Raw genomic sequence first — 24,124 nt, 5'->3', positions numbered from 1 at the left:
TGTCCTTTTCATTATAGGGGACTGGAATGCAAATGTAGGAAGTCAAGAAACATCTGGAGTAACAGGCAAATTTGGCCTTGGAATGCAGAATGAAGCAGGGCAAAGACTAATAGAGTTTTCCAAGAAAATGCACTGGTCATAGCAAACACCCTCTTCCAACAACACAAGAGAAGACTCTACACATGGACGTCACCAGATGGTCAACACCGAAATCAGATTGATTATATTCTTTGCAGCCAAAGATGGAGAAGCTCTATACAGTCCACAAAAACAAGACTGGGAGCTGACTGTGGCTCAGATCATGAACTCCTTATTGCCAAATTCAGACTGAAATTGAAGAAAGTAGGGAAAACCGCTAGACCATTCAGGTATGACCTCAATCAAATCCCTTATGATTATACAGTAGAAATGAGAAATAGATTTAAGGGTCTAGATCCGATAGATAGAGTGCCTGATGAACTATGGAATGAGGTTCGTGACATTGAACAGGAGACAGGGATCAAGACCATCCCCATGGAAAGAAAACTGTATGAAGCAGAATTTACTAATACTAGCCAAGATATTTTTTAGCTGCAGTTTGTCTATATATGCACATATATGGATATAAAGATACATTTAGATAAAATGCAGATATATACTTAGCATGCGCATGCTGTCACTCAGTCATGTCCAGTTCTTTGTGACCCCTGTGGACTGGAGCCCACTAGACTCCTCTGTCCTTGGAATTTTCCAGGCAAGAACACTGGAGTGGGTTGCCATTTTCTACTCCAGGGGATAGTATAACTACATATATAGAAACTTCGAATTTCCTACTGATTTCCTACTATATTCCTACTGAATATATATATATACACAAATATACACATATGCACATGTATACTCTTCACCATATCTTCACCATATCTATATAGGGCATGTTTTAAAGTGGTTTTCTAGGGTATATATATATATGTGTGTGTATATATATTATAGATATATATATAATATATATTTATATTATATAAGATATATAAGACATATATTATGTATTTATATATTATATAAGATATATAATAATATGATATATATAATATATATATTTATATTATAAGACATATAATAGGATATATATAATATTATATATATATCTATAATATATACACACATATATATTTACCCTAGAAAACCACTTTAAAACATTCCCTATATAGATATGGTGAAGAGTATATATGTGTATATACTTATATATTTCTACACATATATATTTATAATATATATATTATAGACATATATCTATAATATATATACACATGTATTTACCCTAGAAAAGCACTTTAAAACATTCCCTATGTAGATATGGTGAAGAGTACTCATTTTTTCCTCAATTTATCCTTATAAAATTTGGAAGCACGCTTGGGTATTGTAAATGCCCATCAGTACAGTAGTTGGGGAGAAATTGTGGGTCTGTTAGCCTGGAAGCAAGCATCTTAGGATGGCAAACACCTGTCTGATATACCCATTGTGAACATTTCATGCTCGGACGGCAAATGACTTTCCTTTGAGAACAAAGCAGCAAAGCGAGAAGGTAGAACAGCTCCTTCACCTGTCTCCCTGTCAGTCCTGGGCCAGACCAGCCGAAAACGCCAAAGTGTAGACGGCGAGCCTCGGACTTGCCACGCAGCTGCGGTACTAGACTTGTCCTCTAGGAGAGGCCATTTCTCACGAGCAGAGCAGCTGCTTTCCAGGGTCCTCGGTTCTTGGAGCAGGGTCTCCATCCTTCTGGGCTCTCACTTCTTCTATGTAAATGAAGAGATGATAAGACCCTTAGGGCCCTGCCAGTTCTAATATCCAGAGATTACCCATTTAGTCTCATCTGCCCTGGAGCTATTTCTTGACTATACCTTTAGGATAATGTACTGTTTATGTCTGTACCTTGTAGATAATGCCCTAAAGAGTTCAGTTCAGTTCAGTTCAGTTCAGTCGCTCAGTTGTGTCTGACTGTTTGCGACCCCATGAATCGCAGCACACCAGGCCTCCTTGTCCATCACCAACTCCTGGAGTTCACTCAGACTCACGTCCATCGAGTTCATGATGCCATCCAGCCATCTCATCCTCAGTCGTCTCCTTCTCCTCCTGCCCCCAGTCCCTCCCAGCATCCGAGTCTTTTCCAATGAGTCAACTCTTCACATGAGGTGGCCAAAGTACTGGAGCTTCAGCTTTAGCATCATTCCTTCCAAAGAAATCCCAGGGCTGGTCTCCTTCAGAATGGACTGGTTGGATCTCCTTGCAGTCCAAGGGACCCTCAAGAGTCTTCTCCAACACCACAGTTCAAAAGCATCAATTCTTCGGTGCTCAGCTTTCTTGACAGTCCAACTCTCACATCCATACATGATCACTGGAAAAACCATAGCCTTGACTAGACGGACCTTAGTCGGCAAAGTAATGTCTCTGCTTTTGAGTATGCTATCTAGGTTGGTTATAACTTTTCTTCCAAGGAGTGAGCGTCTTTTAATTTCATGGCTGCAGTCACCATCTGCAGTGATTTTGGAGCCCCCCAAAATAAAGTCTGACACTGTTTCCACTGTTTCCCCATCTATTTCCCATGAAGTGAAGGGACCAGATGCCATGATCTTCATTTTCTGAATGTTCAGCTTTAAGCCAACTTTTTCACTCTCCTCTTTCACTTTCATCAAGAGGCTTTTTAGCTCCTCTTCACTTTCTGCCATAAGGGTGGTGTCATCTGCATGTCTGAGGTTATTGATATTTCTCCCGGCAATCTAGATTCCAGCTTGTTTTTCTTCCAACCCAGCGTTTCTCATGATGTACTCTGCATAGAAGTTAAATAAGCAGGATGACAATATACAGCCTTGACAAATTCCTTTTTCTACTTGGAACCAGTCTGTTGTTCCATGTCCAGTTCTAACTGTTGCTTCCTGACCTGCATACAGATTTCTCAAGAGGCAGGTCAGGTGGTCTGGTATTCCCATCTCTTTCAGAATTTTCCACAGTTTATTGTGATCCACTCAGTCAAAGGCTTTGGCATAGTCAATAAAGCAGAAATAGATGTTTTTCTGGAACTCTCTTGCTTTTCCATGATCCAGCGGATGTTGGCAATTTGATCTCTTGTTCCTCTGCCTTTTCTAAAACCAGCTTGAACTTCAGGGAGTTCACGGTTCACATATTCCTGAAACCTGGCTTGGAGAATTTTGAGCATGACTTTACTAGCATGTGAGATGAGTGCAATTGTGCAGTAGTTTGAGCATTCTTTTGCATTGCCTTTCTTTGGAATTGGGATGAAAACTGACCTTTTCCAGTCCTGTGGCCACTGCTGAGTTTTCCAAATTTGCTGGCATATTGAGTGCAGCACTTTCACAGCATCATCTTTCAGGATTTGAAATAGCTCAACTGGAATTCCATCACCTCCACTAGCTTTGTTCGTAGTGATGCTTTCTAAGGCCCACTTGACTTCACATTCCAAGATGTCTGGCTCTAGGTTAGTGATCACATCATCATGATTATCTGGGTCTTGAAGATCTTTTTTGTACAGTTCTTCCGTGTATCCTTGCCACCTCTTCTTAATATCTTCTGCTTCTGTTAGGTCCAGACCATTTCTGTCCTTTATCGAGCCAATCTTTGCATGAAATATTCCCTTGGTATCTGTAATTTTCTTGAAGAGATCTCTAGTCTTTCCCATTCTGTTCTTTTCCTCTATTTCTTTGCATTGATCACTGAAGAAGGCGTTCTTTTCTCTTCTTGCTGTTCTTTGGAACTCTGCATTCAGATGCTTACATCTTTCCTTTTCTCCTTTGCTTTTCACCTCTCTTCTTTTCATAGCTATTTGTAAGGCTTCCCCAGACAGCCATTTTGCTTTTTGCATTTCTTTTCCATGGGGATGGTCTTGATCCCTGTCTCCTGTACAATGTCAGGAACCTTATTCCATAGTTCATCAGGCACTCTATCTATCAGATCTAGACCCTTAAATCTATTTCTCACTTCCACTGTATAATCATAAGAGATTTGATTTCGGTCATACCTGAATGGTTTAGTGGTTTTCCTACTTTCTTCAACTTAAGTCTGAATTTGGCAATAAGGAGTTCATGATCTGAGCCACAGTCAGCTCCCGGTCTTGTTTTTGTGGGCTGTATAGAGCTTCTCCATCTTTGGGTGCAAAGAATATAATCAATCTGATTTCAGTGTTGACCATCTGGTGATGTCCCACTCTATAGTAATTGTCCTAAGAGAAAAGCACAGTGTGTTTCAAACTCAGATTATTTTCAGAATCAAGTCTGACATATCAGAAGCTGTTCCCTAGAATATTAATAGGTCTTATGCTTGAGAATTACTTGGCCAAGCCAAGTGAAATAGGCCTTTGTTCTGCAATACCGCTCAAAGCTTTTTCTGTGCTTAAATTTATTGTGACCCAAGGTTCTGGGGTTCCATGATGCAGTCTTTTTCCAACTTGTTTGGGTGAAGTCTCCCTTTTTGTGTAGACAGTCTCTGTACTCTGAGAAACCATGTTTTTTGACTGTCTTCAATCTCTCCACAGACATATACAACTAAACAAAGGTTAGACAAGGTGAGTGGTCCTCTTCCTGAAATGTGGGTCTCTGGTTTTGGCCTCCGGAAGCAACTGCTGCAGAAGCGGCTGTAGGCATTGGGCTATGAGTTCAGGATTAGACAGAAGTGTAAGAATGTCAAAACAATAAGAATTTGCAGACCACGCCTAAATTTACCCAGTGTTTTGAATTCATTCTCCTCTCCCCTTTCTCATATAAGAAAGTGTTTATGTAGACAAGTAGGGAAGGAGTGCTTATCTTAGTTTCTGAGTTATTTCTAGCTCTAAGTTCTTTCTCTTAGGGAAAAAGCATGAACTTTTAAATTGACTTCAACTTAGATCTGCCACTTAACTTGGTCTAACTATCAGACTGAGCCAGTATTCTGCATTGTAAAAATGGATACGGTACAATGGTGGAATGGAGTTGTATTTTACAGAACTAAGTAAGCTAATATTTAGCAAATTACTAGCTCCTGAATGCTGACTGATGCTACCTGTGTTTATTCTTTGACTGTCTGGCAGAGAGGTTCTGGATGTAGGAACAAGTAATCTGGCCTCATTACATTGCTAACTCATTACTAACTACCCCAGTATATAATATTGTTGACCCTTCAACTTAGTGTCTCTATAACTCAGTCCTCTCACTCCTCAAGTGAAGATAAAACTACCTTACATGGTGTTTTAAAATATAAACTGAGATAAGAGACCTGTAATTAATTGGAAAAGATTTTTTAAAGTGCTAATTAATATTATTTTTAGTAGTGGTAGAATTATTATTGACTTTCAGTCTGACCGTAAATCTTTCCTGTTCCCAGTGTTACATCTATTGTAACGGGATTGCTGGAGGAGCATGCTATTTTAATAGAATCCCTTAGGATGGATTTAAGAAAAAGTACTGAGCCTCTTGTTTTCCGTCTTACATAGGAAGGTTTATATTCTTTCAAACATTTGTATACACGTTCTTTCATCTTCAACTGCACAACTGTAAAAGATTTAGAGTTTCTGAAGATTGTGCATTTAATTTTTAGCTGAATTGTATATAGATCAAATCCACGCGTCAGAAAGTCTACAAAAAGAGAATTTATAGAGCTTGGGGAGATGGAGTTAAAAATTTATAAGTCTTTGGGGCCCTTAAATGAGAAAGATATGAAAAATCTGTTTTTGACTTAAAAACTACATTTTAGGACTGTGGGAAACTAATGCTGTAAACTCTTACTTGAAAATCATACCGTTGATTTCTTTTGTAACATTTATGATGTATCATTCTTAAACTTTTTAATTTCATAGAACAAAGATTTGATTTGGCATCGAAATCTTGTTCAGGTTTTTTTTAAAGCATTTTCTTTTGAAACTAATTTCTGATGGGAAATTTTGATGGTTTATTACAAAAAATTGGGCCTTTTTTTTTTAAAAAAAAACAACAACAACACTAGGTTTTAAATTTTGTTGTGAGACATTATGTTTATCCCACATTATGTCACTTTTTTGCCTAAGTTTTTCATTTGTGTTTCTGATCTCTGAATAGACTAATGGTTTGAAGACATTTGCAGAATGCTGTGGGGTAACAGATAGCTTCCCTGTCTTTTTTGATAAATCTCCATTTCCTTATTTGATATTTAGGACGGAGATATAGATTACCAGATATGCCTCTAAAGCCCTTGCTGCTTCCTCTGTCTTTTGCAGCTATGTTTTCATAATTCACTTTCCAAGTGCTGATAGTTAGGTCGGCATTTTGTAATTTCCTGTAGGAGTTAACTGTGTAGACAGAAAAAGTCTTACACTTGTGTTGTGAAGAAACGATTTCAGAACATGTAAATCGTTTTTAACACTGTGTCCCGTCTAAAATGTGCTCAAATTGGCGACAGTTCCCAAGATCATGGACCACGTGCCTATTTTCATACCGTGGTTGATGGCAAAGAGTGCTTCTTGGATGTTTTTCTAGGAGTTTATTGTAGAGTGTATGAGGCCATGAGTTTCTGTAAGTTCTGTTTCTGGGCATAGCTCTGTATCAGCACCATGGTATGAGAAACTCTGCTTAGCACCCAGTCATGAAAGTTGATTAAGCATGAGCCTCCATTGTTAGAAGGAGGAACATTCTCAGTTAAAGACTTTTAATATAAAATACTAAAGAAAAAAATCATAAAATATTTTACAAGTATATATTTTCTGACTTGGAAGTATTTAATAATAGCCTGCAATTAAAATAATAATTGAGCCTCTATGAATATAAAGCACTGGACGTATATTGTACCACTTTGTCATTATGATAACCCTGTGAAGTCATTCCCTCCCTTTTATTATCAAGGTTAATAATAACCACATTGAGTCTCATGCGTGACATGTGCTAATACATTGCAGTTCTTTAAATAGCTGCTTTATTGCCCAAAATATCTAATCCATAGCACTCCTACATTACCAACTTTGTACTCTGCCTTTATGTTCTTGTATAGGTGACGTCTGTGGGTAAACTTCCTTGGTAAAAACCTCACAAAGCCTCAGATATTATCATCTCATTCCTACAGATCATTTGACAATTAACTTACTGTTTTAAAAGAAAGATACTGACTCCAAACTCATACAAGAATATGTCGGAAATACAGAATAATTGTTTAGAAATGGTCATTCATCATGCTGCTCCGTGACTTTATTTTTAGTCAGTCAGTTCAGTCGCTCAGTCGTGTCCGACTCTTTGCGACCCCATGAATCGCAGCACACCAGGCCTCCCTGTCCATCACCAACTCCCGGAGTTCACTCAGACTCATGCCCATCATGTCAGTGATGCCGTCCAGCCATCTCATCCTCTGTCATCCCCTTCTCTTACCCTCAATCTCTCCCAGCACCAGAGTCTTTTCCAATGAGTCAACTCTTCGCATGAGGTGTCCAAAGTACTGAAATTTCAGTCAGTTTATTAGAACATACAGACCAGGATTTGAGGTAGCTTTCTGGGATTATTGGGCTTCCCTTTTGGCTCAGCTGGTAAAGAATCTGCCTGCAATGTGGGAAACCTGGGTTCGATCCCTGGGTTGGGAAGATCTCCTGGAGAAGGGAAAGGCTACCACCCCAGTGTTCTGGCCCGGAGAATCCCGTGGACTGTACAGTCTCAAAGAGTCAGACAAGAATGAGCAACTTTCACGTTCACTTTCTTTCTGTGATTATACTATTGCCCCCAACGTGTATGAATCAAACTCAGAGTTATGCTTTTCTTGTTATTCAACTGTATTAATAGATGATGATAATTTTTTTTTAACAGAAAGGATATTTAAATTCTGGGGACTTGATAATAGTGACTTTGAACATTTCACATAACGTGGCTTTTGGAAGGAAGACTATTTTAAGCATTGTTTTTTCTTTTTAGAGCAAAGTTCAGAGTCATCTTATTGTCTTATAACTAGCTAATGTGAACATTTTCTTTCATTTTAAGCTACTGCCAATTGTTTTGTCAAATAGGGATAATATAAATTCACAGGTGTAGCATTTACTAAGTATAGTTGATATCAGTACATTTTTTTGTATAGTTTGTCTCTGGTCAAATGCGAAACACAGCCTTTTGCAATTTGGAAAGGCCTTTTAGCTTCCAGATTGTTTTTATTGAGGCCATGGTTGGCCAATATGATTTTCATTATTCAGATTGTAAAACAGCATATCATTTTCTCAGGATATTCCAATTTAATCTTATATTGTGAATTGATCAATTAACCTAAATAGCTGAGATAATAACAGGATTTTAAAACACAGGTAACCTTTGGACTCTGTTAACTTTATAGGAGGTCCAAAACTTTCATTGAAGAAGAGCAAAGGAGACTTGTAGCTCAGGGAAGCCCTTCTTTTCTCCCCTCACAGAGAGTAGTATATGTTTATTGAAAGAGTCAAGATAGGAGTATTGCAGAATAAAATACCCAAGGAATTTGCATAATTTAAAATTGTATAAACGCCCATTTATTCATAAGTCTCCTGAAGGACCAGGGCAGTTTATTTGTATAAGAGCATGCTGATGGAAGTTTCAGATCATCTTTCTTCCACAGACCTCAACCCCAACTGCATCATCAGAGAGTTCCAGTTCTCAGTACTTTAAAGTAGGGTGAGAAAGACACTTGTGAAACAGTGTAAGTAGAATCCTTCTCAATTTTACAGACTTTCTCATAAATATTGTTAAGTTTTCACATTTGTTTGTCTGCTTGGTTAATGAATTAATGAATGACATTTTACATATATATGAAATGATCAGTATCATGAAGCCTAGTCTGTCCCCACACAAAGTTATTACGTTATTATTGACTATTTCTCATGTTTTATGTTACATTCTCATTGTTTCATCTATTCTATAACTGGAGATTTGTACCTCTTAATTCCCTTCACCTATTTCTCCCCACTTCCCGTCTCTCTGGCCACCGCCGGTTTGATTTCTGCGTCTGTGGTTTTGTTTTGTGTGAGTGAGAACACACGGTATTTATCTTTCTCTGTCCGCTTTGTCTCGCTGAGCACGACACACTCTACATTAAATCATGTCAACACAAGTGACAGTTTTTTTAAAAATACTTATTTATTTGGCTGTGCCAGGTCTTGTTGCATCATGTGGGGTCCAGCTCCCTGACCAGGGACCAAACCCGGGTCCCTTGCATGGAGAGCGCAGAGTTCTAGCCACTGAGCCTCCAGGGAAGTCCCAGGATTTATTTTTTAATGGCTGAATGATATTCTGTTTTATGTATACCACATGTTCTTTATCTGTGTCTTTCGATGGACGTAGGTTATTTCCACATCTTACTATTTGTAAATAGCACTGCAGTTAACAAGTGGGTGAATGCATCTTTTTGAATTAGTGTTATTAGAAGTGAAATTGCTGAATTACATGGCAGTTTTATTTTTAATTTTTTGTGTAATCTCCATGCTTTTTTCCAGAATGGTTGTAGTGATCTGCAGTCCCATCAACAGTGTGTGAGGGGACCCTTTCCTCTCAATCCTCTGCAACACTGTCTATTGCTTGTCCTGTTATCATTGTGATGGGTGTGAGGTGATATTGTACTTCTGATTTGTATTTCCCTGATGATTAGCGATGTTAAACATCTTTTCCTAGTATATGTTGGCCATCTCTCTTTTGGGGAAAATACATCTATTCAGGTCCTCCGCCCATTTTTAAAATCAGGTTATTTGTTTTCTTGATACTGAGTTGTATGAGTCTTTTGTATATTTGGATATTAACCTGTTATTGGATATATCATTTGCAGCTTCAGTAGAGACCTTGTTTTCTTGATAGTTTTCTTCACTGTATAAAAAACTTTTTAGTTTTATGTAGTTCCATTTGTTTATTTTTGCCTGAGGAAGTGATCCAAAAAATATTTCTAAGACCAGTGTCAAAGAACATAATAGTGCCAATGTTTTCTTACAGTTTTAAGGTCTCCAGTCTTACATTTAAGTCTTTTATCCATTTTACATTTATTTTTTGTATGTGGTGTGAGAAAGTAGTCCAGATTCGGTCTTTGGAATATAGCTGTACAGTATTCCCAGTGACATCTATGGAGAATGCTTTCCCATGTGGTGATCTTGCTTCTTTGGCACAGGTCAGCTGGCCTTATGAGTATGGGTTTCCTTCTGAGCTCTCTGTTCTGTTCCGTTGATACATGTCTGCTTTTGTGCCAGTACCATGCTGGTTTTGATTCCTATAGCTTTGTAGTGTAATTTGAAAGTAGGGAGTGTGACACTTCCAGTTTTGTTCTTCTTTCTCAAGATCATTTTGGCTATTGGGGTATTTTATGTTTACATACAAATTTTAGAATTATTTGTTCTCATTCTGTGCAAATGCCCTTTGTATTTTGATAGAAATTGCACTGAATTTGTGGATTGATTGCCTTAGGTAGTATGATAATTTTAACAATATTAATTTTTCCAATTCATGAACACATTTATTTGTGTTGTCTTCAATTTCTTTTTATCAGTGTCCTACAGTTTCATTAGAGTGTAAGTGCTTTACCTCCATAGATTCATTCCCATGTGTGTTACTCTTTTAGATGCTGTTGTAAATAGTGCTGTTTTCTTTATTTCTCTTTCTGATAATTTGGCAATTCTATACACTGATAGCAGACTATCTGAAGCTTCTGTGTCTTAATTTTGGATCCTGCCACATTACTGAATTCATCTATGGGTTCTGATCATTTCTTTGTGGCCTCATTAGGATTTTCTACACATAGAATCATGTCATCTGCAAACAGTGGCAGTTTTACTTCTTTTCCAGTTTGGATTCCTTTTCTTTCTTTTTTCTCCTCTGATTGCCATGGCTGGGACTTCCAGTCCTACGCTGAATAAAAGTGGCAAGAAGAAGCATCCCTGTCCTGTTTCTAATCTTAGAGGAAACACTTTCAGCTTTTCACTGAAGAAGACGTTGGCTATAGGTTTGTCAGGTACGGCCGTTATTATTGAGGAAGGTTCCTGCTATATCCACCTTGTGGAGAGTTGTTTATTTGTTGTCGCATCGTAAATGGATGCTGAATTTTGTCATCTACTGAGGTGACCATACGAGTTTTACTCTTCAATGTGTTAATATTGTGTATCACATCGATTGATTTGTGGATAGTGAACCATTTTTGCATATCTGACATAAATTCCACTTGATTATGGTGTATACGCCTTTTAGAGTACTGTTGAATTCAGTTTGCTAACATTTTGTTGAAGATTTTCCCATTTATGTTCATCAGGGATATTGGCTTGTGATTTTCTTTTCTCTTTTCCTTCTTTATGCTCTATTAGTCTGGTTTTGGTATTGATGTGATGCTGACCTTGTAAAATTAGTTTGAAAGCATTTCTTCCTCTTCAGTTGTTTGAAAAAGTTTGAGAAAGATAGGTATTATTCATCTCTAAATGTTTGATAGAACTTACCAGTGAAGCCATCTAGTCCTGAACTTTTATTTGTTGGGAGTTTTTAATTACTGATTCAGTTTTATTACTAGTAATGTTTTCTATATCTTCTGGTTCAGTCTCAGGAGATTGTACGTTTCAGGAATTAATGAATTTCTTCAGGTTGTCCATTTTAGTGGCATTATAATTGCTCCTAATAATTCTTTTTGAGCCTCTGCATTTTTGTGGTATCAGTCATAACTTCTTTTTCATTTTATTTATTTAGGCCCTCCCTGTTTGTTTGTTTTTTTACCCCTATGGTGAGTCTTGATAATGGCTTATCAATTTTATCTTTTTTAAAACTCAAATCTTAGTTTCTTTGATCTTTGCTATTTTTTTAGCCTCTATTTTATTTATTTCTGCTCTGATCTTTGTTATTATTTTCTACCAACTTTGAACTTTGTTCTTTTTCTAGTTCCTTTTGGAGCGAGGTTAGATTGTTTGAGATTTTTTTGTTTCCTGAGGTAGACTATAAATCAATTTGTATCTATAAATTGATAGACAAATTAGATTCTGATTTACATTTAGGTTCCCAGTTTTGGAACAATATGCTATATAGGTTGTGCTGCTGCTAAGTCGCTTCAGTCGTGTCTGACTCTGTGCGACCCCATAGATGGCAGCTCACCAGGCTCTGCTGTCCCTAGGTTTCTCCAGGCAAGAACACTGGAGTGGGTCGCTGTTTTCTTCTCCAGTGCATGAAAGTGAAAAGTGAAAGTGAAGTCACTGAGTCGTGTCCAACTCACAGCGACCCCAGGGACTGCAGCCTACCAGGCTCCTCCATCCATGGGATTTTCCAGGCAAGAGTACTGGAGTGGGGTGCCATTGCCTTCTCCTATAGGTTGTGCTGGATATGTTAAATCAAGAGACACATATTATCTGGAGGTAATGGAAATTTTAAGTAAAGTTATATAAACTGTGTCATTTAATTTGCACGAGGCACTATTCTAAACACTTCGCATTTCCTTTAATCTTTGCATTTCCTTTAATCTTTATCAAAGTTCTTTAAAGTAGATGCTCTTATTGTACCCACTGTATGGATAAGGAAAGTGAAGTGTAGGGAGGCTACATGACCTGCTGAGGTTCCCAAGGCTGGGTTTGATCTGGTTTCTGGGACTGAGACTCCCGAGTCTGTGCTCCAGAGCACCCTGCCAGTCTGCCTTTTGAAGACAGTGACATTTCTCAATTACGTTCAAAAGAGTTCTTGTGTACCAGAACCCTCCAATAAACATAGTGTCTTAATTCTATAAGCAAGTAAATGTTTTACGAGTGTGTATTTTAAATAAAAAGTACTTTTGAGCTATGTTGTTTACCACATCTACCTTGTTTGGAAATAATACCTTGTAAAATATGAGCTGATTTTCTTACTGTGGTGCTTACTTTCACATTGACAAGCTATAATATTTTCCTTTTCCTATAGTGGAACTTTTCATAGATAGAAAATTTACTTCCCTTAGGTAAATAGATAAATATTTCTTTTGCATCATCAAGAAATATAAGATGAGTTCCTTGAAATTAATGGCTATTTGTAATTTTCAATAGCCATACCGTTTACAAAAGAAATTGTTACAGTTTTTATTGCTTCTTTTGCTTCTGTGAGGATCAATGTTACAGAGTCTTCTCAATCAGTTTGGTTTGTCTATTGTAGAAGATATATTTACGGAGGAAAATTCTGCAGGATCCACTTTGGATTTCCATTACACATCCTTATCCTATTATTTATGTTTTGAAGTCTGCCTGTCATCACGTACAGTTTTTCTGCCTTTAAGACTCTCTGTATTTTAATACATGCTCTTTATCCTTTTTATTAGACAGATTTTACATAGATAATTCTCTTTACAACTGCAAGTATCTCATTCCTTGTGCCTATAAATAATGTTCTCCTTAGTTGACATATGTTTAATAACAGTGGTGCATTTTCTATTTTTATTCAGAATTCTAAGTATACACAGCCGCGTGACTTGTCTTATCAGTGTGCTTCAGACCTTCACACATGCATTCAGCAAACCTCAAGATGTCCTGAGCATCTCATCAAGGATGAGTGAAACACAGGCCCCATGTCAGGGTGATGACATGCACTTGATACAGCGGTCACAACAGAGGCAGGAAGAGCTAGGAGTCAGGAGGAACTGTCCATCTGAGGAGGGTCCATTGCCGGAGGCTGACCAGACATAGAACATACGTGAGTCAGATGGGTAAAATGTAGTCATTTCTAGAGATTTGTGGAGCTATTGCAACTGGAGAGTGCATGTCTGATGCAGGGACAATCATGGCTGGGAGGCCTATCTGTGACCTTGGTAAGGCCTAAGTACATGAAAAGTTCAGTGTTTTGAGAAACTATTTGTATAACAATTGTGTTTAGTGGGCCAAGTCAGATAGACTTATGTAGAATTTTGGGGCCAGAAGTTATTACCTAGGGGTTCAAACTACATTGAAAAAAATAGATTTGGGACAAAATTTGAGCAAAAAAAAAAAAAAATAGCAAAATCATGAACAAGGGCACAGAGGCTCCCAACGAAGTGGCAGTGGGCTGGCACTGAGCCAGGCACTCTGCTGGGCTCACCAGTGAGCACACCAAGCACACGCCTAATATACCACCACCCAAGTGCAGTAGAAACAGTCTTAAAAAATGCTAAAATTAGACTTCGGCCTTTCGTTCATGAATTGTGCAGTTTAGTGGATTTTAAAATTATTATTATGAAATTAGAGATGGAAGAGGAACCATGTTTTTCCCAAGATTTATGACCTCTATGTGTCTTAATGTGGTGTGGAGAAACCAATAAAATTAAAGATTCCAGGCATAGAGGAATTAAATGTTTGGCTGAAGACCAGACTCAGGATAACTGGGCATGGATGTTGCAGGCTAGGCTCAACAGCAAATATGGTGTGGCCATACGCAGTTCACCTGCTGGCCATTAAAACTTTTTTCTCCCCAAATAATGTTGAATGTCTTTATAATTAATGTTTGACATTGATTGTACTAGCTATTAAGAGAGATTTACAAACTCATAGATTTGGGCTCTGTATTAATTTTTGCAATAAACATGCATTTATTCTCCCTTTGTAGGGATTTATAGACATAGATTCTAATCAGTGTTTAAAGTTTACTTTGAAAAGAATTAGGCTGAAAAGTTACATGGTACGATTGAGTGATACAAAAATGTAAAATGACTTTTAAAAGCTTTCATACAGTTGATAACTTTGCAGTTTTTCTCAGTGGTTTCCATTTTAAGTATTAATCTTCTGAAAAATAATTTAATAGTTATATAATCCTTGCTATATTTTTATGTATTTAGAAATGAAGGTATAATATCTTTTCTCTCATTGTATATCAGGCTTTGGTCATGTGAGGTTTATATTAATAGTAAATGCCTAATGTTATTAATATCCTCATTATTTTTATGTTATATATCAAAAAGATCTTTCATATCTAATAGATGTCCTCAAATATAGAAATCTCGACTGTGCTTGGCAATCTTACTATGGCTATTCATAAACTTTTGTTATGTCTTGAACTTAAACTGAATGCTTTAAAAGATTTACAACTCTTTCCTTGATCCTATTTGGAGGCCATGTTTACAAAGAGTTCTTTAAATACCTGATGTTTGGTTGCTTAGCACAAATCATCTAGATCGCAGGTGAATCATTTTATGTGAGAAAAAATAAAATTTACAATGGAGTGAAGAAAAACTGTCAGTTAAATTTTTTGGTCTGTTTCGTATTATGTTTGCATATAATTAAAGGAAAACATCACCCTCGCATCCTCGGCAGTACTAAGCATTTTTGTGTTTGTTGCAACTTCCGTGGTTCCCAGCATGTTCTGGTGAAGCCTTTTATGTGCAATGTCTGTAGCTGCGTAAATCAGAAGACTCCATGTTACTTCAAGTTGGGCAGTTCATTTAGATAATTAGTAACAGGAAAAGAAAAGAAATTTCACTATTTCCCCGGATTGAGGGAAATTTTGCTGAGAGGTCCATGGTGTTTACTATTTGCTGAATAATACTAGAATCCTAATCCAGTTTCTGGCAACACATTTTAAAAATGCCCTTAGTGATTGCATAAGCAATCTACCTTTTAAGGCACAACCTTATATAATGTTTTCCACCAAACATTCAGCTAGAATAGGAACCTTAAATGAAAAACTTGATGCTTATTGAGGAGATCATAGTTTGGGGCTGATTTTATATTGGTTTTTAACTTTTAGTCCAGTTGATAAGATATAATGTGGAAGACAGCATGATGTTGAGGGCTAAGAATATCTGAGATCCCTTTCCTGAAGTTATCTCGTTATTGTTGGATAGTTAGGTTGCTTGGAAAAAAGATGATAGAAGAGATAGATATCTGTTGAAGATATTCCAGAGAACTAGCAGATGGGACACTGACTCTGGGCCAGAAAGCTATTACAAAGAGTCTGCAGCAAGCATTGTCTGGTTTCATTAATAAGTTATGTCATATATGTATACTATTATATATGTGTATTACAAATTTCTGGAAATAAACAAATTTTAAAAGATTGATCAGTTTCCAGGAATCTTTTATTATTGCATATTTTCTTAAAATATAAAAATAGAGTTATTATCATGATGGGATCTTTGAATTTTTTAATGTAGAACTGGTCTTAATTATATACTCACTTGAATGGCTAAAAGTCTGATAACATCAACATTGGTGAGGGTATGAGGAAACTATAATTCTTATAAATGTTGTTGGGCATTTATAATGGTATAGCAACTTTGGAAAGAAATCCATTCATCTACTACATATGTACTACCAATACTGTGTGACTTAGCAATTCTACTCCTTAATTTTTACCCATGAGAAATGAAAGCATATGTTCATAAGAAGGCTGTATAAGAATGTTCCTAGCACTGTTATTAGTGATTTCCCCCAAAACTGCAAACAATTCACATATGCTTCAAGATAAGAATGGATAAAGAAACTGTACTATATTCATTTAATGGATAAGTTGGCAATTGAAAGATACAGTCAGGATAAACTAATGAAATATGAAACAAAAAAGATGAATCTCAAACTCTGACACTGAGTAAAAATAAGTTATTCAAAAGAGTACATATTGTATGATTCTATTTTTATGAGATTCCTGAACAGACGAAACTAGGCTATAGTAAAATAAAACCTAGTCACAAAACAGCTACAATGGCAGTTGCATTTGTGGGTGGGTGTGAGGAATGACTGGAAGGGAGGCAAAATAGTCTAGATTTGATAGGGGTTCAAAACAGATACTTAGGAGAAGGAAATGGCGACCCTCTCCCGTATTCTCGCCTAGAGGATCCTGTGGACAGAGGAGCCTGGTGGGCTGCCATCTATGGGGTCGCATAGAGTTGGACATGACTGAAGCGGCTTAGCATGCATGCTTGCATTGGAGAAGGCAATGGCAACCCACTCCAGTGTTCTTGCCTGGAGAATCCCAGGGACGGAGGAGCCTGGTGGGCTGCCGTCTATGGGGTCGCACAGAGTCGGACACGACTGAAGCAACTTAGCAGCAGCAGCAAGATAGACACATACAGGCTGATATCATTGGAGATTTGTGCATTTCACAGTGGGTATATCTTTTTATTTTGTTAAAGAGAGAACTATTATAAACATTGAACTCTAGTTAATGATGTGTATGCTAAAGTATTAATGTTTATGCGTGAAATGTACAGATGTCTGTACTTACTATGAAATGTGTTAAAATGTAAGAATGGATAGATAGATACCTAGGTGGCTAGAGAAATAGATGGGATACATCTGAAATGATGTAGAAGAATGTTAATTATGGAATCTAGGAGGTGATTAATGGCTTTTCAGTGAACAATTCCTTCAACTTTTTGGCATGCTTGAAATTTTCCATAATAAAATTTTGTACAAAGATGAGTGTTTATTCTAAAAAAGTTTAGAAGACATACCTTTTTGGAATTTATTCTAACTTGGGATGAATATTTGGTAAAATTCTTTAAGGTTTTCTTTTTTATCCCTTTCACAACTTAAAATTTTGTCTTATCCATTTATAATATGTCATCTTAATTGCAATTAGTTACCTTTCTAAATCATATTTCTTGTGTCCTATGTGTGATTAGTTTCATGCCATTTATTAGGCACTGTATTCATTTCCTGTGGCTACTGAAACAAATGACCACAAAAGTGGTAGCTTGAAAGCAACTAATATTCTCTCATAGTTGTGGAGGTCACATGTCCAAAATCAGTTTCACTGAGCCAAAATCAAGACGTCAGTGTCCAGGGCCCACTCAGATAATCTAGGATAACCTCCCTATCCAAATCTTTAATCACATCTGCAAAGACCCCCGTTTTTTTTTCTTTTTCCTATTAAAGCAAATATACTGTTGCCAAAGCCTTTGACTGTGTGGATCACAATAAACTGTGGAAAATTCTGAAAGGGATGGGAATACCAGACCACCTGACCTGCCTTTTGAGAAACCTATATGGAGATCAGGAAGCAACAGTTAGAACTGGACATGAAACAGCAGACTGGTTCCAAATAGGAAAAGGAGTCCATCAAGGCTGTATATTGTCACCCTGCTTATTTAACTTATATGCAAAGTACATCATGAGAAACGCTGGGCTGGAAGAAGCACAAGCTGGAATCAAGGTTGTCAGGAGAAATATCAATAACCTCAGATATGCAGATGACACCACCCTTACGGCAGAAAGTGAAGAGGAACTCAAAAGCCTCTTGATGAAAGTGAAAGAGGAGAGTGAAAAAGTTGGCTTAAAGCTCAACGTTCAGAAAACGAAGATCATGGCATCCGGTCCCATCACTTCATGGCAAATAGATGGGGAAACAGTGGAAACAGTGTCAGACTTTATTTTGGGGGGCTCCAAAATCACTGCAGATGGTGACTGCAGCAATGAAACTAAAAGATACTTACTCCTTGGAAGGAAAGTTATGACCAACCTAGATAGCATAGATAACAAAGGTCCGTCTAGTCAAGGCTATGGTTTTCCCAGTGGTCATGTATGGATGTGAGAGCTGGACTGTGAAGAAAGCTGAGTGCTGAAGAATTGATGCTTTTGAACTGTGGTGTTGGAGAAGACTGTTGAGAGTCCCTTGGACTGCAAGGAGATCCAACCAGTCCACCCTAAAGGAGATCAGTCCTTGGTGTTCATTGGAAGGACTGATGGCTGAGTCTGAAACTCCAATGCTTTGGCCACATCATGTGAAGAGTTAACTCATTGGAAAAGACCCTGATGCTGGGAGGGATTGGGGGCAGGAGAAGAAGGGGACGACAGAGGATGAGATGGCTGGAAGGCATCACCAACTTGATGGACATCAGTTTGGGTAAACTCCAGGAGTTGATGATGGACAGGGAGGCCTGGCGTGCTGCGATTCATGGGGTCGCAAAGAGTCAGACATGACTGAACGACTGAACTGAACTGAACTGATGCTGTATATATAAAGCAAACGTTACAGGCTGCATGGATTAGGACCTGATATCTTCAGGGGCCATTACTCAGCCTACCACAGGCATGTTTTTTTAATGTGCCAAGTTCTGTGCTAGGGCCTCAGGAATAATAATCAGCAGGTAATCACTTACTCTTTGCTAGATGCTGTCCTGTATGCTTTACATTCTTTTCTGTTTTTTAACTAAGGAAAAAAATTGATTTGGTTTAATATAAACTTATTGGAGCATACATTTCTTCCTTGTATATATCAACTAGTGAAGCCCTAAAGTGTTAGTTTTCTGAGAAATGTACTTTAGAAAATTCTATTCAGTCCTAAATAACCCTGTCTTATTTGTGTGGAAGATTTTTAAACTGACAAGACTGTGAATTCTCTTTGGGAAAAGACTTGTGTTCTCCATCTTTGTATCCGTATAGTTAGGGGCAGAATAAGGGTTAATAAATGTTTATTAAGTAACAAAAAGCACTTTTGCAAATATTATGAAATGTAACTTTTACAAAATCCATGGAAGTAGGTATTGTAATTTCCAGAATTTTCCTGAAAAGACTTAGAAAGTTGAATTACGTTCCCAACCGCAAGACTGTCTCTTATACACACATACACAAAAACTGTGACATTCTGAGCATCTGAAACATATTTCCACTGTCCATAACTGATTTTGTATAATAAACATTAAGTTTTTATAAAATTTTAATACAGCTATGTATCATCTGTTTTATTATTGCATTATCAATCATGTGTAATATACTTTAAAACTTCTAACTCTTTTTTTAACCATTCCAGTATTAATTTTTAAATTTTTATCATGTGTAATAAACTTTTAAACTTGTCTTTTTTTTAACCATTCCAGTATTTATTTTTTAAATTTTTATCTTGTTTTGGAGAATAGCCAGTTAACAATGTTGTAATAGTTTCAGGTAGACAGCAAAGGGACTCCGCCATACGTGTACATGTAGAGGCCATTTTCATGTGAATTAAGTCCACAGTGGTATTAAGAAATGGGAGGAAATTTTCTAAATAATACAGAATATTTCAACACTTTCTCGAAACTTCACCCTTTCCCCAGAAATATATCATGTCTGTCTAGTCTTTTTGTAGCTTCTTTTGAACATCAGATTTTTAAAAACTCACTGATATTATAGATCGTATAAATAACCATACCTTCCTCTTTAGTTTTGCCCCTTGAAAGTTTATTCCAAAATCTTATTCTGATTCCAGAAGCGAATATATCCCTGACTTTATTATTTTGCTATCCATATTCTCCACCTTCTTTCCTCCTCTCAAATATTTCTCTGTAGTTTCATCTGCATTTCAAGAGAAATAAGGCTGGTTATAAGTAAAGAGATAAAATGAACTTAGGCGCCTTAGTAATTATTAAATATACAAATATATTATTGCATATGTTACATATAACAACTGGTTATATAGATATGGTTATATATATTATTTTTCTTTTTTTTCCTCTTTATAATATTTTTTGAACAACCTTAAATCAAGCCCATACTTAAACTAACTTGCCCCTGAGTATATATCATATTCACTGCTTTGCTTATCCTGTTACCCTTTATATTTCCTTTCACCTTTTTCAAAGTATGATGTGGCACTGAATCACCATTAATTTTCCCAAAGCCCCAGATTTTGCCAGATGGCCTAAGAGTGTTGTGTGTCTGATGAGCGCACGCTCACCTTTCAATAATGGATCACAAAAAGGAATCCATTTTCTAACTTCTCTTATTCCCAGGACAGCACCCACGATACCCTCAGTAACCGCAGGAACACACAGCGGATCAGCTGACCCCAAGCACATTTACCTGGCATTCCTTTCAAATGTCTAGCATCGCTCTCGCCTCTTTACTCCCCTAAGGACCTTTGAAAACAATCAGCTATTTTTTTTTGTCACCTCTCAGCCTTCCTGTGAATACCAGAATAGATTTCTTTATTTCCTTGGGTACTTAAGAAAAGCTTTTTTCTGTGTAGAGCGGAAGTATTGATGCTGTTACTCCATTTTGCTGCATGGTTTGTTGATTACGCAGACAGAACAGTAACCGTAGTAAACAAGGGAGCATTGAGAAGCTCGCCAGAGACGGATGCGCCGTTCACTTTGGTTTACCGTTTAGAGTAGCACAAAGCTGAGGGCTGGGGTTAGGGGTGTTGCTGGTTGCTGCTGGCTGTCAGACATGATGCTGCCTGCAAGGTGCCCGCTGTCTGGAAACAAATAGTGAAATGTGCTGTCTTCCTTCTCCATGCTTCCGTACTGTCTTGCTTTTGCAACTTTCTGTGAGGAGAAAGCGGGTGGTGCTTCCTGTTACGATTCCCATCAGTCTCAGCACTGGTTTCACTAGCTTCCCACACTTTCTCCAAGAACAGAGAGATGTGTTTTCCCCCCATATGGAAGAGACTGAGGACTAGTCCAAGCAAAGCAATCTGAATTTTAGTGGTCACAGCACTTCAGGGGCTAAGCTGCTAAAATTCTTTCAGCAAGTGCATTTATAGCAATGAGATATTTGTTAATTGGGAATGGAAGAAATGCTATATTAAGAATTGTATTTATAAGTGTATTTATATACATGTGTGCGTCTATACTACATACTACTTTGAATATAAATTAAATTGTTGATAATCAGTTATCATTGATGGATAAATTAAAGCATTAAGAAAGAATCGTCTAGAAGTATATTTTACAGGCAAACGGACTGTGATTTATTCAAGAATCATTGAAGTGGGCAAATAAAACTAAGTAAGGTTTAGTAGGCTTCCTCTGGAATTTTAAAATCTCATTCTGTTATATTTAGTTGAATATTATTTGAGAAGGAAATGGGTAGGACATTGTTTCTTTTATCCTTTAGATAAATAAACATGAACAGAAATCAATTGTCATTCTTCTTGGGATTAAACATGTAAACTTTTCATAAGAGGGTTCTTGGTTAATACCTCTTAGTGTCATTTGTAGAAATATGTGAATTGTTTCTTTTTTATTTTTAAAGAAGTGTAAATGTTATTTCTTTTTTCTAAGTGAGAAAGTTATCTTTCTGTGTAAACATGATGTGCCAACACGTTTAAACATGACCCACTGCCTCTCTTCCTTGTGAATGTTACAACAAAGGTTATTTCACCCCTGACATTGCATTAATACGTAATGATATGGAAGAAACTAGGCATAAAGCAATGACAGTCCCAGAGCTTTGGAAGTAGGTTTTATGAATTCAGCACTGATGGGATTTAAGCCTCAAAGGGTTCAGAGTTCAGTGCAGCTAAACATCAATAAAGTCAAATTGATGTAGTACCCTTGTCTTCATCAAGGCCATGTGATCTTTCCCTTGGTCTTTCTGAATGAATATATGGCAACTTTATTCCCACTGGCTGCGCTTTTCTCACTCCCTAGCCTGGAACTCCTTCCTCATACCTTCTTTGTCAGAAACTAATAAGAAGCCTTCACCACTTTCTTCTCCCAAATTGCAGGATTAATTAGTTTTCTCTAATTGTACTTAAGTTAACTATAAAACTATTTTATTGGCTTTGATCAAGCCCGAAATTTGCTGAGCTTAAAAATTAAGGATAAAGTACAGACTTCCCGAGTATGAATGCTTAAAGCATGTGGGAAACATTTGTAAGGGAGAAGATTAACCTGCCTTCTTTGAGTCTTCCTACAGCTATCTAATGATATAAGCTTTCAAAGATATCCAGTTAGGTACCCTCTTCATTGCATTTTAAAGTAAATACGTCTTTTCTTTCATATTACTAAAGCCATTTTCTCAAACAAAATTTTGAGTGGTACATTGGAAGGTTGGGAAATATTGTCAGGAGCAGTAAATCCATTCTTTTAACTTCCAGACAGTGTCTTTACCTGCTTTGTCTCAGTCTTCTGGGAATTTGGCTTATCCAGAAAGAGATCCTGTGCCTTCCCAAGTGAGAGGAGACCTTTCGTCAGCATCCTGTCTGAGCTGACTCCAGGGCTACACAGGTCATGGGAGGTCTGTGCTGAACATCAGTCTTTGGCTCTGTCACAAAACTGGTATTGAAGCGCAGGCCAGCTCCCTCCCGGAGTGCAGAGGTTAAAGAGGCAATTAGTCACTACAAAGCCTTGCGGCCTCTTCTGGTAAGGAAGTATTTAACTCTTTCCTGAATGATGCCTGAAATCGCATCTTCAGGATACTCTTATAGTCCACACAAATAATTTTGTCTTCTTCATTTTAAATTAAAGGTGTGCTTAATGTTTGGGGAATTGAGACTTTCTTATCAGTAGTGAAAGCAGTAAGGGTAATGGGGGTGGAGACAGGCAGAGAGGTTTATCCATTGGATGTTTTATATTCCATCTAAATTTCATATTAGCTGTTTGGAAGCCCAACACGTCTCTCTGGAATATTTCTAGCTTTACCACTGATGTTCTTATTTATTGTTGCAGGGGGCGGGTAGGAGTTGGAACTTGCCAGAATTTTGCCTGGCTTCTTTTCAGAAAAGGAATGGCCTCTGATGAACCACAGTCCACTGAACCGGACTAACCATAGTTTTACCTATAAAAACTATAGTTTTTACATTCCTGTTTTCTTTTTAAGGCCTTGGCTTTTCCTTCCACACAGTAAATTTTCGTTACATATAGGAGAATAAAATCTTCTCTTCCGTCCTCTATCTTAAAATATGCCAGAACACCATAAACATAGCACCAGTGTTAACTGTATTAACATTGTGCGATGCCTAGACTCCCCCAGAGATATTGGCTGTAAATTGGTGGAAACTCAAAAACCTTTACGGATAGAGATCTCTTAATTTTTCTCATTTTAAAGTAAATACATTCCCCCCCACCCAACTGAGGAATGACTAGACTGCTGAATTAGGAAACCTTACCTTTAAAATTTCCCGTTCGCTTCTAACATTTCCTTCAGTCCTGAAATATGACTCTTTCCAGTTGATTTTCAGTAGATACAGAGAAAGGGATAAGGTTTTTCTGCTGCTGGGAATGAACATTAAAATCAGCCATAGCAGCAAAAATAAATAGTAGTTGATCTATCAAGGTTATAAGTATTACGTCCATCATTTTATAATCATGTGGCTTTCTGATTAGATGTTTTAACATTTCTAACACATTGTTTGCACTTAATAAAACCTTGTTGAAATAAATAGGTAAGCACTTAGAAATATTTTTCTGCTTCTTGAATATTTGGAGGCATGCTTAGAAAAAGTTAGCTCGGGTTATTATATAAAGGTCTAGTGTAGCTGCAGTTAAAGGATGGAACAATGACTAAAATGAAAAACAAGACGTTTCGATGAGTAGATCTGAAGCGTTAAAG

At 37.2% G+C, this 24,124-nt stretch overlaps 1 protein-coding gene and 1 long non-coding RNA gene across 7 annotated transcripts in view; one reads left to right on the top strand and one right to left on the bottom strand.

The window, feature by feature from the left end:
• FBXL17 (F-box and leucine rich repeat protein 17) overlaps window positions 1-24,124 on the top strand; it is a 513,866-nt gene that overhangs the window by 304,619 nt on the left and 185,123 nt on the right. The gene's annotated exons all lie outside the window — the stretch shown is intronic.
• LOC121819691 (uncharacterized) overlaps window positions 1-24,124 on the bottom strand; it is an 83,980-nt gene that overhangs the window by 16,209 nt on the left and 43,647 nt on the right. The window contains exons 9-11 of the long non-coding RNA XR_006060051.2: window positions 23,682-23,784; window positions 4,013-21,114; window positions 1,583-1,775 (exon numbers count right to left, since the gene is read on the bottom strand). This is a non-coding gene — a long non-coding RNA (uncharacterized LOC121819691). The remainder of the gene's footprint in view (window positions 1-1,582; window positions 1,776-4,012; window positions 21,115-23,681; window positions 23,785-24,124) is intronic.

Source organism: Ovis aries, chromosome 5 (genome assembly GCF_016772045.2).
Source record: "Ovis aries strain OAR_USU_Benz2616 breed Rambouillet chromosome 5, ARS-UI_Ramb_v3.0, whole genome shotgun sequence".
Taxonomy (NCBI): Eukaryota; Metazoa; Chordata; class Mammalia; order Artiodactyla; family Bovidae; genus Ovis; species Ovis aries.
Note: the sequence above shows the minus strand (reverse complement) of the source record. Positions and strands in the feature narration are given on the sequence as shown.